Consider the following 19,232-nt stretch of genomic DNA (forward strand, 5'->3'; position numbering starts at 1 on the left):
GGGACGGGGGCAGAAGCAGCATTAACCTAGCAGCCATTTCGGCGGGGTTTCATTCCGCGTACTAAAGTGCTAGAATGCTGGCTTCCGTCAGCCCTGGGGTCATCAATCCAAAAAAAGGGGGGTCCAGTTCCTATCCTAAGACTTTACTGGTCTCCGTCTTAGTCGCCTTCTCGTATTAGCTAGGTGTTTCACAAGTGTGTTAGACCTATCCGGGGGATACCTGGCTTGTGCCGGCGGTTACGAGTTGCTTTAGTGCTCTTTAGAGGGAGCAGAACATCCCCGTGTCTTCTTAGTCGCCTCATACGACAAGCTGTGACATGCTGTGGTGGTATTCTACTGCCCGCTCACCACACGGGTGTCGCTGTGCAGGTGTGTGTGTGTCGATGTGTGCGCAGTTAAGCCGCAAAAACAGTCGGCATTTTCGCGACGACGCCGTCGCCGTTCATTCGGTGCCGGCGGCAGAAGCACCAGCGGCAGCAGCAGCAGCCGCAGCACCGGCACGGCACGGCACGGCTCGGCTCGGCTCGGCACGGCACACCGGCTCCGGCATGAGCGAATCGGTCTACCTGTTCGCCAAAGTTGGACACATTTTCTTTTATTTCTTACCTAAGGGACACACACACGTACCCGGTACCTGTGCTCTCGCACACACACACACATGTATGCAAACGGTCAGACAGTCAGCCAGAGGAGGAGGAGAAAAAGATGATCAATGTTGTGCTCTCTCGCTCGCTCGCTCGCACGTCTGCTGAAAGTCAAGCCATGCTGAACGGGCCACGCTAAGCTGCTGTTGCCGCTCCGCCGGCGGCGTTAACCATGACGCTGGCATCGACGTTGGCAGCGAAAAGAAACCGACCAGTCCATGGTATATCACAAAACAGGGTTACCGCGTCCCCGAGAGCGCCTAGATTCTTGTGGGTGCCAGGATCTGTGCGTGGGATGATGGCAAAACACATGCCTGTGATCCCTTCACCTGCTTATCAGCTGTGCTTGTGTGAGTTTTCTGGCCGAAGATCCTTACCTTCCAGTTGACATACCTTTGACCGACCGCCAGACGACGACGACGACGTGTCGTCCCCGGTCCGTTGAAAGTCTTCTCTTCGCTGTGGCCAGCCAGCGGCAGATTTAGCGGCAGCAGAGCGGTAAGCAGTGGCGGCGACGGCGGCGCGGCAGCGTCAAAACTTGGGTTTTGGAATGTTTTCTTGCTCTTCTTTGGTTGCAGCTCAGTTCGATTTTTTATGCACAGCCGCAACGTAACCTGCGCAGCGCCTCGTTTCGTTTCGTTCCGTTTTTAGTTCCCATTTCGTTTCGTTGTTGTCTCGCCGTCTCTGTCCGTCTTGAGGCGAACCGATCCATGCGGGTTCCGTTTTCGTTTTCTTTTTCTGTTTTTTCGTCGCAAAAATATACCAAAATTATCGAAACGTCGCGAAAAGAGTGCGAAAGAAAAGTGCAGCAAAAGAGAAAATAAGGCACAGGTAAACTCCACGAAATAAATGTAGTGCCAGAGAAGCAAAAAGCAAAAGTTACGGTACAAGCCGAATCGCAGATAGGGAGAGAGAGAGAGATAAAGAGATAAAGAGAGGAAAGGAATTCTTCCTTCGGCCTATTGAGAGCGATTGTTCCAGTCCCACCTGAACGATAGGTGGCCAGGGCTGAGGGCGACGCGCCATCTAGCGGAAGTCCAGGGAGGCTCGATGGTGTATGGGGACATCGGGGGCAGCTGGAGCCGGTACTGGGGATATAAGGAAGAGAATAGGATTATAGTAAGGGAAAAAGGGATAAATAGGAGTGAAAATATTAGAAAACGTGGATTGGATTATGGAAATCGTGGAGCGTGGACGGAGTAACGTCGAAATTTGAAATTTTGTGCTTAAAACAGAAAGTTTGAAGTGAGTACAGAAAAGGCGGGCGATAAAATAGGTTGTAATGCAGAAAATTTTACTAACAGCCGGCAAGGAATATAGCCACCAGAACCGGGCCAGAAGGTTTCCTGGAGAGGGACACTGGAGTTCGAGAAAGTCGACTGCAGAGAAGAAGACTGCCCAACGGAACCTGAGTGAGTTCGTTCCAGTTGCGCGTGTGTGAGCCAAGTAGCGCGGGACGTGTGAAGGGGGAGGGTGAAAGAGGACGATTTAGCTGCCAGGGCGATTCTAGCCACACCGCACGATCGTTGCATCGCCTTCAAGTGCGTGCCACACGTTTGGTCTCATTCACCAAGTAAAAACCCCGAAACCCTATTCACACACACACACACACGCGCACACGTATACACGGACCTATATAAATTTAGGGCTGACCGGCCACGGCCAGCGATCGCCCACGTCGTTTGAACTTAAAGAAAAAAAACATAATCCGCACTCCAAACACCGTTCCACATTAAATGTTATTTTGTTCCGTGTGTTGTCCTTTATTTAGTAATTAGTATTAGCTTAAACCGTTTAATCTTGGCCATTGAAAAAAAATATGTAAAAACACCAACACCTTTCACGAACCTAAACCTAAACCTTCCACTCATCTACACATATTCCATTACGTATGGGTGAGGGTATCCCTGTTGGTTGAACGAAATTTCAGCAGTTATTTCCTTGTTTGCCTTTGTGTCGAACGTTTTGGTGTTTCTTAGTGGTTAGTGATAATTTTGAGTATAGCTATTTATTAATGAGAAAGATGAAATTGTCAATTTACGATTATTAAAGCTTGGATATATATTGAAGCATGATGCATTAAATTTAAAATAGAGGGAGGACGCATGGCGTAAGCCATGGATTAGGCCAGCCGTTACCGTTCCAGCAGAGCGTGGCTAAAATGAACGTTGTGTTTGGTCACAGGTAGGGCGGGCGCGCGAAGTGATAACACCCAAGCTTCACCCACTTGATAGCCGTCTGTTTATGATTTTCTTTGTTGTTTTTAGGTTGTTGTTAGTTTTGATTTCCCGAGAAGTAGTATGTCTCCTTTTTTGTCTACATTTGGCGGGCAAGGGGAACTACCCAGTCCTGGGGTCGACAGCTAGCCGGCATTGCCCTCTGGGAAACAAGCCAAGTGTAACAAATGGCGCCCAATTTATTTTCGAATTCGCATGCATCTGGACTGACGGATGGATAGACGGAGGCAGTTAACGGATATATAAAATATGTGATAGGGACTTACGAATTACAGTTGAACATTTTGTCGCTATTCGATGTCGCAAGTGAACGTAAGTCACTGCCGTTCAACAAAAAAATGGACAGGGAGTTTGCGACGGACACATTGCCTGGTGGACTGTGATATCGAATAAATCTGTGATGGAATGTGATATTGGAATAAGTTAGAGTAAGTCATGTAGGTAAATGTTCATTGTAGTTTCGCACCTGTTTGTTTAAAACAAAGCCGCTTTCGTGTTTTTGAACCTGTTGTCTGTCTGCCGAGAGGTGGTGAGGAGTAGGTGGCCCGGGAGTCGTAAAGACAACCCGCGATGCATCTGTTGTCATGGCAGATCGGTATGATGGATGACAGGAACAAATCACAAGCAAAGTGAGCTCATGCACCGTGAGGCTTCTCGTTTATCGGCCATCGCTTAGAGCGATGACTAGAGTAGATGACAGGCCACACAAAGGTGGTGTTCGTAATTGTAGGATATCCGTAGGGCGACTGTCAAGTGGAGCGCAGAAACTGGAGCGGTTGCTGGTCCCGGCTAGTCACGTGTCCCCCTCTTAATGAATCTTGTAAGAAGAAGAAGAACTGTTAGGAATTTTTGTTGTTAGGTTTTGTGTTGTGTTGAATGTGTTTGAAGTTTGAGTGTCTTAGGTGTCGATCGAATATACATGTATGTTATTATTTATTTATTCAAATATTTAATTGCATATATCTCGTTAACGGCGCTGGTTGGCGCAATATTTATATCGGTATTTATTTATTTATTTATCGGAGTATTTATTGGTCCGAAGCGTGGTGTTATTTATTCTTACTAGTTATTTCTTTGGGTATTTATTTTTTTATTTATATATATTATCTTAGTTTAGGAGTTTCCCTTTTTTTTTTGTAATATTGGTGTTGCTCGGTGCAAATGCCACAAGAAGGGGGTAGTCGACAGTATCATACGCGATCACGCGTAAACAAAACAGTGGACCAGATAGGAGAAGTGTCAGGGGCGATGTTTGATCAAGATCGGGAGGAACCTGGAGCTGTGGGTGGGTTGCCAAGAACACCGGTCCAGGCCAGGTCAGAAGAATGGCCAATGTCCGATCCTACACCCACGCTTGCTTCCGAACTGGCATCAGCAGTCAACGTATCGTTGGCTCAGGCTCATGCGACACACAGGGCAGCGAACACTGACTCGATTAGTCGGGTTTTGCAGGAGGAGTTGCGTAAGGGGTTTATCGAGATGATGCACCAACTCAACGAGGTACTCCAGCCGGTTAGACAGCTGCAGCAGCAGAAGGAACCGCAGCGGGAGGAGGTTCACCACGAGCAGGAGTATCGAGGAGCAATCCCGAAAAGGAAGCCGTCTAGCACGACTGATGCGCCGATTCCGCCACCAAAACCATTTTTGGCTCGCTCGGGGCGAGGTGGTATTGGTCCTGAACCGTCTTCAGGAGTAGGACCGACCGCATCCAGTGAGCAGCATCAACGGGGTGGGCATCAAGCGCGAAATTGGCGAAACCCGATAGCACTCAGACCCTCGGGTCAGGGTCGTGGCGAGGGTAGGAGAGCTGGTGGGATTCCTCGAGAAGATCCGCATCCAAATTCCCCGGGTTATAGACCTTGGCCACGGTGGGGCCGAGTCGAAAAATGGGACGTGACGTTCGACGGAGACAGCAACAAAATGACAGTCGAGGATTTTGTGTTCCGAATTGAATTCCTACAAGCCCAATGCCGCTGTCCGTGGGATGAAGTTCTAAAGGGATTTCATCACCTGGTTACAGGAAACGCGCGGGAATGGTACTGGCAGTACATCCGTGATCATGGCGGTGGTGTTTGGCACGAACTAAGGGGCGACTTAATTGCTCGTTTCCGAGGCACGGCGTCCGAGTTCGACCGCATGAGAGAACTGCGAGAAAGAATGCAGCGGTCAAACGAGAGTGTGGAAGACTTTTTCCATGTCATGAGAAAGCTCGCGTCGAGGTTGGAGATGCCACCACCTGAAAAGGAGATGGTAAAAATCGTCAAAAAGGCACTCACAGATGAGATAGCGAGTTTCGTCTACGGCTTACGGGTTTATTCCTTAGACCAACTGCGGGATGAGTGCGTGGTAATAGAGGCACATCTGAAGAGGAAGGCTCGATCTTCGTGGCGAGGAGCACCCAAAGCCACAAACTATGGTCGCGGGCCGAATGCGAACGTCAGCGAGGTCGCGCAGGATCGGTCGATTGGCGATGAAGAGGCAGAGGTCATTGAGGAAGCGCAAGTGACACAGCGTGTTCCACAGAAGTTGATTTGCTGGAACTGCGGGCAGACCGATCATGGCTTTAGGGACTGTATGGCATCGGAGAGGCGAATTTTCTGCTACCGGTGTGGAAAGCCCGATGCATATTGTCCAACCTGTCCGAATTGCGCGGGAAACGTGAAGAGGGGTGCGATCCAAGCAGGCGAATCACGCTCAAAGAAGGGGCCTGCGCAGAGAAAGTAGAAGAAAATAAAAATGAATTAGATAGACGTAAATTGCATGCTAGGTTAAGGAACTTATCATATGAAGAGCGCTTAAGAAATTATTTAGAAACCAGAAATATAATATTTTCTGAACTACGAGTGGATGGTATGCGAGCACTGTCGGTGCGGGTGAGAAAGGCGAGATCCCGTTTTAAGCAAAGGCGAGCTATGAGGAGGCAGGTGATTGCTTCAGTAAAGCGTTGGTGCAAGAAAGACCCGAGAGTTTTCGCAGAAATCTCTATAATGGGCGAGTCCGTGCGAGGCCTGTTGGATTCAGGCGCTACACACAGCATGCTAGGGTGTAATGGTCAGGAATTCCTGGAGAAGCTGGGCGTGGAGGCTCGTCGATATTCTTCTATAGTGAAGGTAGCGAATGGGGAAGATCGCGCAATCGTTGGCCGAGTAGAATTACCGGTGAAATACAAGGGAGAGGTAAAAAGATTAACGTTTTTCGTATGCCCTTTCTTGGAACAGGAAATTTACTTGGGGGTAGACTTTTGGCGGGTATTCTCATTGGCTCCTGAGGTGATGGGAGAAGGTCCAGTAGGGGCATCTCACAGATTAGTGGAAGAAGTGCTGGCTGATCAAGTCGCTCACTATGTGGAAGGCCCGGAGAAGGAGATAGTGCAGGAAGGATGGGAGTTGTCAGAAGAGCAAAGGGCAGCCTTGGATCAGGTGAAGGCAGAGTTTCTGACTTTCGAAGCCGTAGGCCTGGGGAGGACGTCGAGAGAGACTCACAAAATTCAGTTGGTGGAGAAGGCCGAGCCTGTGAAGGATCGACATTACCCGCTGTCGCCAGCGATGCAGGAAGTGGTGTGTGGTGAGGTGGACAAAATGTTGGCTTTGGGAGTCATCGAGTACAGTGATAGTCCGTGGAGCAACCGTACCACCGTGGTGCGAAGGCCGGGCAAAAATCGTTTCTGCCTCGATGCCCGAAAGCTCAACAAAGTAACCATCAAGGACGCTTACCCACTTCCTAGCATCGAGGGGATTTTGTCGCGTCTCGATCAGACGATATATATCTCCAGCGTCGACTTAAAATTCGCTTTTTGGCAAATCGAGCTGGACGAGCAGAGTCGACCATATACGGCGTTCACGGTGCCGGGACGGCCTCTGTACCAGTTCCGTATGATGCCATTTGGCCTCTGCAACGCCGCACAACGCCTATGTAGACTGGTCGATAAGGTGATTCCGGTTGAGATGCGGTCAAACGTCTATGCGTATCTCGACGACTTGCTGATTATAGCTGAGGACTTCCAAACGCACGTGAAGATTCTGCGACAGGTTGCCGAGCGTCTACGAGAAGCAAATTTAACGATAGGGCTGAGCAAATCTCATTTTTGCTATAAAAACATGAAATACCTGGGATTTATGTCGGCCATTTTGCGCATTCCCGAGCCGCGATCTGTTCGAGAATTGCGTAGTTTCCTGGGAACTGCGGGCTGGTACCGGCGCTTTATGAAAAACTATGCTGAGATGGCCGGTCCGCTCACAGACGCCCTGAAAAAGTCGGGAAATGGAAAGTTTAAATTGACGGAGGAGGCAAAACGAGCCATGGGGGAGCTAAAAGCTGCACTCACCTCGGCACCAGTCCTGGTACACGCGGATTTCAAGCGGCACTTCTACATACAGTGCGACGCCTCACATTATGGAGTAGGAGCCGTACTCTTCCAAAGGGATGACGAGCAGAACGAGAGGCCCATAGCGTTTTTCTCTGCCAAACTGAATTGCCACCAAAAAAACTACTCGGTGACAGAGAAAGAGTGTCTGGCAGCCCTCATGGCAATCCTTAAGTTCCGTCCGTACGTAGAGCTTATGCCGTTTACAGTCATAACTGACCACGCCAGTCTCAAATGGCTCATGACCATGAAGAACCTGGATGGTCGCTTAGCTCGTTGGTCCCTTCAACTGCAGGCCTTTGATTTCGGCATAGAACACCGGAAAGGAGCGGACAATGTAGTGGCAGATACATTGTCACGCAGTATTGAAGAGCTGGAAGTGGATCCGAGTAGTATCCTGGGTTTTGAAACGGTGGAGTTTGAATCTGGAGAATATCAGGAGTTAAGGAAGGAAATAACAGAGAACCAAGACCGCTTACCTGATCTCCAGATTGTTGACGGCATGATATTCAAGCGCATGCGCTTTGAACGATTGGATGATCAACTGGAGGGCGCCGTCTGGAAATTGTGGGTTCCGAGTTCGCTGACGGCCGCGTTGATAGACAAAGCACATTCGGAAGAGAAGACAGCGCACGGAGGAATCGCGAAAACCTTGCACTTATTGCGTAGGCAGTTTTACTGGCCGAACATGGCGATAGAGGTGCGGGATTATATCCGACGGTGCACCGTGTGCAAGGAGTCGAAAGCGCCGAACTATCGGATGCAGGTCGGGATGGGGCAAGAAGTGGTCACTGAGCGCCCGTTCCAAAAACTTTATATTGATTTTTTGGGCAAATATCCGCGGTCAAAGAACGGTCAGGCGTGGATATTTATTGTAGTTGACCAGTTCTCTAAGTTCACATTCCTAAAGACCATGACCAAGGCCACAGCAAAGGAAGTTGTAAGATTCCTCGTTCACGAGGTGTTTTACAAGTTTGGAGTGCCGGAGATGATTCACTCGGACAATGGGGCTCAGTTCGTCTCGAAAACTTTTAAGGAGATGACCGATGCATTCGGAGTCACTCATATGAGGACGCCAGTGCATTCTCCGCAGAGTAACGCAGCCGAACGCGTGAATCGCACAGTACTCAGCGCGATTCGGGCGTATCTGGAAGACGATCACCGGGACTGGGATGTGCATCTGCCGGAGATAGAACTGGCTATTAGGAACTCGGTTCACGAGGCAACAGGCGTAACACCATTCTTTGCAGTCTTCGGGCAGCAAATGTATTTGCATGGGTCATGCTACAAGCTGGCAAAGCGACTGCGGTCAATCGGCGAGCATGACATATCGCTGCTGGAGGGTCAGGACAAGCGACAACTCATCCAAGAGAGGATTCGCGCTAGTTTACATCAGGCATACGAGCGTAGTAGGGTAAGATACAACCAGCGAGCTCGGGTGTTTTACGCGAGGCCGGGACAAGAGGTATTCCGCCGAAATTTTGTCCTTAGTGACTTCGGAAAAGGCTTTAATGCCAAGTTCGCGCGCAAATTCATCCGATGCCGGGTAGTGAAGCCAGTAGGAGAGAACGCGTATGCTCTGGAGGACCTTAACGGCCGTCCCATAGGAGTGTACCACGCCAAAGACCTGAGAATGTAGTGAGGTGTGGGTGTGGCCTACGTTGGGCGCGGCAGAAGAATGCAGGGCACGCCGGCGTGTGCTCAATAGTGTTCCGGAATCCGGTGGGCATTCCCACGCGTATGTTGTCCCTCCTGGGACTCACGACATACTCGTGGTGGTGTTCCAGTCCCACCTGAACGATAGGTGGCCAGGGCTGAGGGCGACGCGCCATCTAGCGGAAGTCCAGGGTGGCTCGATGGAGTATGGGGACATCGGGGGGACCTGGAGCCGGTACTGGGGATATAAGGAGGAGAATAGGATTAGTTATATGTATTAGTAAGGGAAAAAGGGATAAATAGGAGTGAAAATATTAGAAAACGTGGATTGGATTATGGAAATCGTGGAGCGTGGACGGAGTAACGTCGAAATTTGAAATTTTGTGCTTAAAACAGAAAGTTTGAAGTGAGTACAGAAAAGGCGGGCGATAAAATAGGTTGTAATGCAGAAAATTTTACTAACAGCCGGCAAGGAATATAGCCACCAGAACCGGGCCAGAAGGTTTCCTGGAGAGGGACACTGGAGTTCGAGAAAGTCGACTGCAGAGAAGAAGACTGCCCAACGGAACCTGAGTGAGTTCGTTCCAGTTGCGCGTGTGTGAGCCAAGTAGCGCGGGACGTGTGAAGGGGGAGGGTGAAAGAGGACGATTTAGCTGCCAGGGCGATTCTAGCCACACCGCACGATCGTTGCATCGCCTTCCAGTGCGTGCCACACGTTTGGTCTCATTCACCAAGTAAAAACCCCGAAACCCTATTCACACACACACACACACGCGCACACGTATACACGGACCTATATAAATTTAGGGCTGACCGGCCACGGCCAGCGATCGCCCACGTCGTTTGAACTTAAAGAAAAAAAACATAATCCGCACTCCAAACACCGTTCCACATTAAATGTTATTTTGTTCCGTGTGTTGTCCTTTATTTAGTAATTAGTATTAGCTTAAACCGTTTAATCTTGGCCATTGAAAAAAAAATATGTAAAAACACCAACACCTTTCACGAACCTAAATCTGCGATCAGCTGTTCAGTGCCAGAAGATTAACCCTTAGTGGGTGACGCGGGGGTCCCATCAGTCCACCGTATTTGGTCGAGCGATTTGTGGAAAAATATTGTTTATTGTTTATGTCCCGGGGACCCTTAACAAGAGCTCTTGGTAGGTTAAGTCTCCGTAGGGGCCCGAGTTAAATTAACTCCCGTAAAACTGGATCCACTCATCTACACATATTCCATTACGTATGGGTGAGGGTATCCCTGTTGGTTGAACGAAATTTCAGCAGTTATTTCCTTGTTTGCCTTTGTGTCGAACGTTTTGGTGTTTCTTAGTGGTTAGTGATAATTTTGAGTATAGCTATTTATTAATGAGAAAGATGAAATTGTCAATTTACGATTATTAAAGCTTGGATATATATTGAAGCATGATGCATTAAATTTAAAATAGAGGGAGGACGCATGGCGTAAGCCATGGATTAGGCCAGCCGTTACCGTTCCAGCAGAGGGTGGCCAAAATGAACGTTGTGTTTGGTCACAGGTAGGGCGGGCGCGCGAAGTGATAACACCCAAGCTTCACCCACTTGATAGCCGACTGTTTATGATTTTCTTTGTTGTTCTTAGGTTGTTGTTAGTTTTGATTTCCCGAGAAGTAGTATGTCTCCTTTTTTGTCTACATTTGGCGGGCAAGGGGAACTACCCAGCCCTGGGGTCGACAGCTAGCCGGCATTGCCCTCTGGGAAACAAGCCAAGTGTAACAAATGGCGCCCAATTTATTTTCGAATTCGCATGCATCTGGACTGGCGCAGGTTCGGGTGGTATTACAAGAAATGTCACTCGGGCTGGTAAAGGCAGATGAGGGGAATGAAAAAAAATAATAAATTTAGTGGAGAAGACGACAGCTCGCGAAGTGCAGTTTAGCTGTCCCGGCAGAAGTCGCTGCTGCAGGCTTAAGGTGAGCGTAAAGCTGGTCCTTAATGGCGCGGGGTGATTGATGCTAGGGATGGATAGACGGAGGCAGTTAACGGATATATAAAATATGTGATAGGGACTTACGAATTACAGTTGAACATTTTGTCGCTATTCGATGTCGCAAGTGAACGTAAGTCACTGCCGTTCAACAAAAAAATGGACAGGGAGTTTGCGACGGACACATTGCCTGGTGGACTGTGATATCGAATAAATCTGTGATGGAATGTGATATTGGAATAAGTTAGAGTAAGTCATGTAGGTAAATGTTCATTGTAGTTTCGCACCTGTTTGTTTAAAACAAAGCCGCTTTCGTGTTTTTGAACCTGTTGTCTGTCTGCCGAGAGGTGGTGAGGAGTAGGTGGCCCGGGAGTCGTAAAGACAACCCGCGATGCATCTGTTGTCATGGCAGATCGGTATGATGAATGACAGGAACAAATCACAAGCAAAGTGAGCTCATGCACCGTGAGGCTTCTCGTTTATCGGCCATCGCTTAGAGCGATGACTAGAGTAGATGACAGGCCACACAAAGGTGGTGTTCGTAATTGTAGGATATCCGTAGGGCGACTGTCAAGTGGAGCGCAGAAACTGGAGCGGTTGCTGGTCCCGGCTAGTCACGTGTCCCCCTCTTAATGAATCTTGTAAGAAGAAGAAGAACTGTTAGGAATTTTTGTTGTTAGGTTTTGTGTTGTGTTGAATGTGTTTGAAGTTTGAGTGTCTTAGGTGTCGATCGAATATACATGTATGTTATTATTTATTTATTCAAATATTTAATTGCATATATCTCGTTAACGGCGCTGGTTGGCGCAATATTTATATCGGTATTTATTTATTTATTTATCGGAGTATTTATTGGTCCGAAGCGTGGTGTTATTTATTCTTACTAGTTATTTCTTTGGGTATTTATTTCTTTATTTATTTCTTTATTTATATGCCTTAGTTTAGGAGTTTCCCTTTTTTTTTTGTAATATTGGTGTTGCTCGGTGCAAATGCCACAAGAAGGGGGTAGTCGACAGTATCATACGCGATCACGCGTAAACAAAACAGTGGACCAGATAGGAGAAGTGTCAGGGGCGATGTTTGATCAAGATCGGGAGGAACCTGGAGCTGTGGGTGGGTTGCCAAGAACACCGGTCCAGGCCAGGTCAGAAGAATGGCCAATGTCCGATCCTACACCCACGCTTGCTTCCGAACTGGCATCAGCAGTCAACGTATCGTTGGCTCAGGCTCATGCGACACACAGGGCAGCGAACACTGACTCGATTAGTCGGGTTTTGCAGGAGGAGTTGCGTAAGGGGTTTATCGAGATGATGCACCAACTCAACGAGGTACTCCAGCCGGTTAGACAGCTGCAGCAGCAGAAGGAACCGCAGCGGGAGGAGGTTCACCACGAGCAGGAGTATCGAGGAGCAATCCCGAAAAGGAAGCCGTCTAGCACGACTGATGCGCCGATTCCGCCACCAAAACCATTTTTGGCTCGCTCGGGGCGAGGTGGTATTGGTCCTGAACCGTCTTCAGGAGTAGGACCGACCGCATCCAGTGAGCAGCATCAACGGGGTGGGCATCAAGCGCGAATTTGGCGAAACCCGATAGCACTCAGACACTCGGGTCAGGGTCGTGGCGAGGGTAGGAGAGCTGGTGGGATTCCTCGAGAAGATCCGCATCCAAATTCCCCGGGTTATAGACCTAGGCCACGGTGGGGCCGAGTCGAAAAATGGGACGTGACGTTCGACGGAGACAGCAACAAAATGACAGTCGAGGATTTTGTGTTCCGAATTGAATTCCTACAAGCCCAATGCCGCTGTCCGTGGGATGAAGTTCTAAAGGGATTTCATCACCTGGTTACAGGAAACGCGCGGGAATGGTACTGGCAGTACATCCGTGATCATGGCGGTGGTGTTTGGCACGAACTAAGGGGCGACTTAATTGCTCGTTTCCGAGGCACGGCGTCCGAGTTCGACCGCATGAGAGAACTGCGAGAAAGAATGCAGCGGTCAAACGAGAGTGTGGAAGACTTTTTCCATGTCATGAGAAAGCTCGCGTCGAGGTTGGAGATGCCACCACCTGAAAAGGAGATGGTAAAAATCGTCAAAAAGGCACTCACAGATGAGATAGCGAGCTTCGTCTACGGCTTACGGGTTTATTCCTTAGACCAACTGCGGGATGAGTGCGTGGAAATAGAGGCACATCTGAAGAGGAAGGCTCGATCTTCGTGGCGAGGAGCACCCAAAGCCACAAACTATGGTCGCGGGCCGAATGCGAACGTCAGCGAGGTCGCGCAGGATCGGTCGATTGGCGATGAAGAGGCAGAGGTCATTGAGGAAGCGCAAGTGACACAGCGTGTTCCACAGAAGTTGATTTGCTGGAACTGCGGGCAGACCGATCATGGCTTTAGGGACTGTATGGCATCGGAGAGGCGAATTTTCTGCTACCGGTGTGGAAAGCCCGATGCATATTGTCCAACCTGTCCGAATTGCGCGGGAAACGTGAAGAGGGGTGCGATCCAAGCAGGCGAATCACGCTCAAAGAAGGGGCCTGCGCAGAGAAAGTAGAAGAAAATAAAAATGAATTAGACAGACGTAAATTGCATGCTAGGTTAAGGAACTTATCATATGAAGAGCGCTTAAGAAATTATTTAGAAACCAGAAATATAATATTTTCTGAACTACGAGTGGATGGTATGCGAGCACTGTCGGTGCGGGTGAGAAAGGCGAGATCCCGTTTTAAGCAAAGGCGAGCTATGAGGAGGCAGGTGATTGCTTCAGTAAAGCGTTGGTGCAAGAAAGACCCGAGAGTTTTCGCAGAAATCTCTATAATGGGCGTGTCCGTGCGAGGCCTGTTGGATTCAGGCGCTACACACAGCATGCTAGGGTGTAATGGTCAGGAATTCCTGGAGAAGCTGGGCGTGGAGGCTCGTCGATATTCTTCTATAGTGAAGGTAGCGAATGGGGAAGATCGCGCAATCGTTGGCCGAGTAGAATTACCGGTGAAATACAAGGGAGAGGTAAAAAGATTAACGTTTTTCGTATGCCCTTTCTTGGAACAGGAAATTTACTTGGGGGTAGACTTTTGGCGGGTATTCTCATTGGCTCCTGAGGTGATGGGAGAAAGTCCAGTAGGGGCATCTCACAGATTAGTGGATGAAGTGCTGGCTGATCAAGTCGCTCACTATGTGGAAGGCCCGGAGAAGGAGATAGTGCAGGAAGGATGGGAGTTGTCAGAAGAGCAAAGGGCAGCCTTGGATCAGGTGAAGGCAGAGTTTCTGACTTTCGAAGCCGTAGGCCTGGGGAGGACGTCGAGAGAGACTCACAAAATTCAGTTGGTGGAGAAGGCCGAGCCTGTGAAGGATCGACATTACCCGCTGTCGCCAGCGATGCAGGAAGTGGTGTGTGGTGAGGTGGACAAAATGTTGGCTTTGGGAGTCATCGAGTACAGTGATAGTCCGTGGAGCAACCGTACCACCGTGGTGCGAAGGCCGGGAAAAAATCGTTTCTGCCTCGATGCCCGAAAGCTCAACAAAGTAACCATCAAGGACGCTTACCCACTTCCTAGCATCGAGGGGATTTTGTCGCGTCTCGATCAGACGATATATATCTCCAGCGTCGACTTAAAATTCGCTTTTTGGCAAATCGAGCTGGACGAGCAGAGTCGACCATATACGGCGTTCACGGTGCCGGGACGGCCTCTGTACCAGTTCCGTATGATGCCATTTGGACTCTGCAACGCCGCACAACGCCTATGTAGACTGGTCGATAAGGTGATTCCGGTTGAGATGCGGTCAAACGTCTATGCGTATCTCGACGACTTGCTGGTTATAGCTGAGGACTTCCAAACGCACGTGAAGATTCTGCGACAGGTTGCCGAGCGTCTACGAGAAGCAAATTTAACGATAGGGCTGAGCAAATCTCATTTTTGCTATAAAAACATGAAATACCTGGGATTTATAGTGGGAGGAGGAGCGCTGAAGATGGATCCGGATCGTGTGTCGGCCATTTTGCGCATTCCCGAGCCGCGATCTGTTCGAGAATTGCGTAGTTTCCTGGGAACTGCGGGCTGGTACCGGCGCTTTATGAAAAACTATGCTGAGATGGCCGGTCCGCTCACAGACGCCCTGAAAAAGTCGGGAAATGGAAAGTTTAAATTGACGGAGGAGGCAAAACGAGCCATGGGGGAGCTAAAAGCTGCACTCACCTCGGCACCAGTCCTGGTACACGCGGATTTCAAGCGGCACTTCTACATACAGTGCGACGCCTCACATTATTAAGTAGGAGCCGTACTCTTCCAAAGGGATGACGAGCAGAACGAGAGGCCCATAGCGTTTTTCTCTGCCAAACTGAATTGCCCCCAAAAAAACTACTCGGTGACAGAGAAAGAGTGTCTGGCAGCCCTCATGGCAATCCTTAAGTTCCGTCCGTACGTAGAGCTTATGCCGTTTACAGTCATAACTGACCACGCCAGTCTCAAATGGCTCATGACCATGAAGAACCTGGATGGTCGCTTAGCTCGTTGGTCCCTTCAACTGCAGGCCTTTGATTTCGGCATAGAACACCGGAAAGGAGCGGACAATGTAGTGGCAGATACATTGTCACGCAGTATTGAAGAGCTGGAAGTGGATCCGAGTAGTATCCTGGGTTTTGAAACGGTGGAGTTTGAATCTGGAGAATATCAGGAGTTAAGGAAGGAAATAACAGAGAACCAAGACCGCTTACCTGATCTCCAGATTGTTGACGGCATGATATTCAAGCGCATGCGCTTTGAACGATTGGATGATCAACTGGAGTGCGCCGTCTGGAAATTGTGGGTTCCGAGTTCGCTGACGGCCGCGTTGATAGACAAAGCACATTCGGAAGAGAAGACAGCGCACGGAGGAATCGCGAAAACCTTGCACTTATTGCGTAGGCAGTTTTACTGGCCGAACATGGCGATAGAGGTGCGGGATTATATCCGACGGTGCACCGTGTGCAAGGAGTCGAAAGCGCCGAACTATCGGATGCAGGTCGGGATGGGGCAAGAAGTGGTCACTGAGCGCCCGTTCCAAAAACTTTATATTGATTTTTTGGGCAAATATCCGCGGTCAAAGAACGGTCAGGCGTGGATATTTATTGTAGTTGACCAGTTCTCTAAGTTCACATTCCTAAGGACCATGACCAAGGCCACAGCAAAGGAAGTTGTAAGATTCCTCGTTCACGAGGTGTTTTACAAGTTTGGAGTGCCGGAGATGATTCACTCGGACAATGGGGCTCAGTTCGTCTCGAAAACTTTTAAGGAGATGACCGATGCATTCGGAGTCACTCATATGAGGACGCCAGTGTATTCTCCGCAGAGTAACGCAGCCGAACGCGTGAATCGCACAGTACTCAGCGCGATTCGGGCGTATCTGGAAGACGATCACCGGGACTGGGATGTGCATCTGCCGGAGATAGAACTGGCTATTAGGAACTCGGTTCACGAGGCAACAGGCGTAACACCATTCTTTGCAGTCTTCGGGCAGCAAATGTATTGGCATGGGTCATGCTACAAGCTGGCAAAGCGACTGCGGTCAATCGGCGAGCATGACATATCGCTGCTGGAGGGTCAGGACAAGCGACAACTCATCCAAGAGAGGATTCGCGCTAGTTTACATCAGGCATACGAGCGTAGTAGGGTAAGATACAACCAGCGAGCTCGGGTGTTTTACGCGAGGCCGGGACAAGAGGTATTCCGCCGAAATTTTGTCCTTAGTGACTTCGGAAAAGGCTTTAATGCCAAGTTCGCGCGCAAATTCATCCGATGCCGGGTAGTGAAGCCAGTAGGAGAGAACGCGTATGCTCTGGAGGACCTTAACGGCCGTCCCATAGGAGTGTACCACGCCAAAGACCTGAGAATGTAGTGAGGTGTGGGTGTGGCCTACGTTGGGCGCGGCAGAAGAATGCAGGGCACGCCGGCGTGTGCTCAATAGTGTTCCGGAATCCGGTGGGCATGCCCACGCGTATGTTGTCCCTCCTGGGACTCACGACATACTCGTGGTGGTGTTCCAGTCCCACCTGAACGATAGGTGGCCAGGGCTGAGGGCGACGCGCCATCTAGCGGAAGTCCAGGGAGGCTCGATGGAGTATGGGGACATCGGGGGGACCTGGAGCCGGTACTGGGGATATAAGGAAGAGAATAGGATTAGTTATATGTATTAGTAAGGGAAAAAGGGATAAATAGGAGTGAAAATATTAGAAAACGTGGATTGGATTATGGAAATCGTGGAGCGTGGACGGAGTAACGTCGAAATTTGAAATTTTGTGCTTAAAACAGAAAGTTTGAAGTGAGTACAGAAAAGGCGGGCGATAAAATAGGTTGTAATGCAAAAAATTTTACTAACAGCTGGCAAGGAATATAGCCACCAGAACCGGGCCAGAAGGTTTCCTGGAGAGGGACACTGGAGTTCGAGAAAGTCGACTGCAGAGAAGAAGACTGCCCAACGGAACCTGAGTGAGTTCGTTCCAGTTGCGCGTGTGTGAGCCAAGTAGCGCGGGACGTGTGAAGGGGGAGGGTGAAAGAGGACGATTTAGCTGCCAGGGCGATTCTAGCCACACCGCACGATCGTTGCATCGCCTTCCAGTGCGTGCCACACGTTTGGTCTCATTCACCAAGTAAAAACCCCGAAACCCTATTCACACACACACACACACGCGCACACGTATACACGGACCTATATAAATTTAGGGCTGACCGGCCACGGCCAGCGATCGCCCACGTCGTTTGAACTTAAAGAAAAAAAACATAATCCGCACTCCAAACACAGTTCCACATTAAATGTTATTTTGTTCCGTGTGTTGTCCTTTATTTAGTAATTAGTATTAGCTTAAACCGTTTAATCTTGGCCATTGAAAAAAAAATATGTAAAAACACCAACACCTTTCACGAACCTAAATCTGCGATCAGCTGTTCAGTGCCAGAAGATTAACCCTTAGTGGGTGACGCGGGGGTCCCATCAGTCCACCGTATTTGGTCGAGCGATTTGTGGAAAAATATTGTTTATTGTTTATGTCCCGGGGACCCTTAACAAGAGCTCTTGGTAGGTTAAGTCTCCGTAGGGGCCCGAGTTAAATTAACTCCCGTAAAACTGGATCCACTCATCTACACATATTCCATTACGTATGGGTGAGGGTATCCCTGTTGGTTAAACGAAATTTCAGCAGTTATTTCCTTGTTTGCCTTTGTGTCGAACGTTTTGGTGTTTCTTAGTGGTTAGTGATAATTTTGAGTATAGCTATTTATTAATGAGAAAGATGAAATTGTCAATTTACGATTATTAAAGCTTGGATATATATTGAAGCATGATGCATTAAATTTAAAATAGAGGGAGGACGCATGGCGTAAGCCATGGATTAGGCCAGCCGTTACCGTTCCAGCAGAGGGTGGCCAAAATGAACGTTGTGTTTGGTCACAGGTAGGGCGGGCGCGCGAAGTGATAACACCCAAGCTTCACCCACTTGATAGCCGACTGTTTATGATTTTCTTTGTTGTTCTTAGGTTGTTGTTAGTTTTGATTTCCCGAGAAGTAGTATGTCTCCTTTTTTGTCTACATTTGGCGGGCAAGGGGAACTACCCAGCCCTGGGGTCGACAGCTAGCCGGCATTGCCCTCTGGGAAACAAGCCAAGTGTAACAAATGGCGCCCAATTTATTTTCGAATTCGCATGCATCTGGACTGGCGCAGGTTCGGGTGGTATTACAAGAAATGTCACTCGGGCTGGTAAAGGCAGATGAGGGGAATGAAAAAAAAAAAAAATTTAGTGGAGAAGACGACAGCTCGCGAAGTGCAGTTTAGCTGTCCCGGCAGAAGTCGCTGCTGCAGGCTTAAGGTGAGCGTAAAGCTGGTCCTTAATGGCGCGGGGTGATTGATGCTAGGGATGGATAGACGGAGGCAGTTAACGGATATATAAAATATGTGATAGGGACTTACGAATTACAGTTGAACATTTTGTCGCTATTCGATGTCGCAAGTGAACGTAAGTCACTGCCGTTCAACAAAAAAATGGACAGGGAGTTTGCGACGGACACATTGCCTGGTGGACTGTGATATCGAATAAATCTGTGATGGAATGTGATATTGGAATAAGTTAGAGTAAGTCATGTAGGTAAATGTTCATTGTAGTTTCGCACCTGTTTGTTTAAAACAAAGCCGCTTTCGTGTTTTTGAACCTGTTGTCTGTCTGCCGAGAGGTGGTGAGGAGTAGGTGGCCCGGGAGTCGTAAAGACAACCCGCGATGCATCTGTTGTCATGGCAGATCGGTATGATGAATGACAGGAACAAATCACAAGCAAAGTGAGCTCATGCACCGTGAGGCTTCTCGTTTATCGGCCATCGCTTAGAGCGATGACTAGAGTAGATGACAGGC

General features: G+C 49.0%; 1 long non-coding RNA gene across 1 annotated transcript; it reads right to left on the minus strand.

Moving 5' to 3' along the window:
* Nucleotides 1–16,884: 16,884 nt before the first annotated feature.
* Nucleotides 16,885–17,800, minus strand: LOC117193321. Its single transcript, XR_004474570.1, has 2 exons — nucleotides 17,759–17,800; nucleotides 16,885–16,986 (listed from the first exon to the last, which is right to left on the minus strand). It is a non-coding gene; the product is annotated as an uncharacterized LOC117193321 (long non-coding RNA).
* Nucleotides 17,801–19,232: the final 1,432 nt, after the last annotated feature.

Source organism: Drosophila miranda (genome assembly GCF_003369915.1).
Source record: "Drosophila miranda strain MSH22 chromosome Y unlocalized genomic scaffold, D.miranda_PacBio2.1 Contig_Y2_pilon, whole genome shotgun sequence".
In the NCBI taxonomy this organism is placed as follows: Eukaryota; Metazoa; Arthropoda; class Insecta; order Diptera; family Drosophilidae; genus Drosophila; species Drosophila miranda.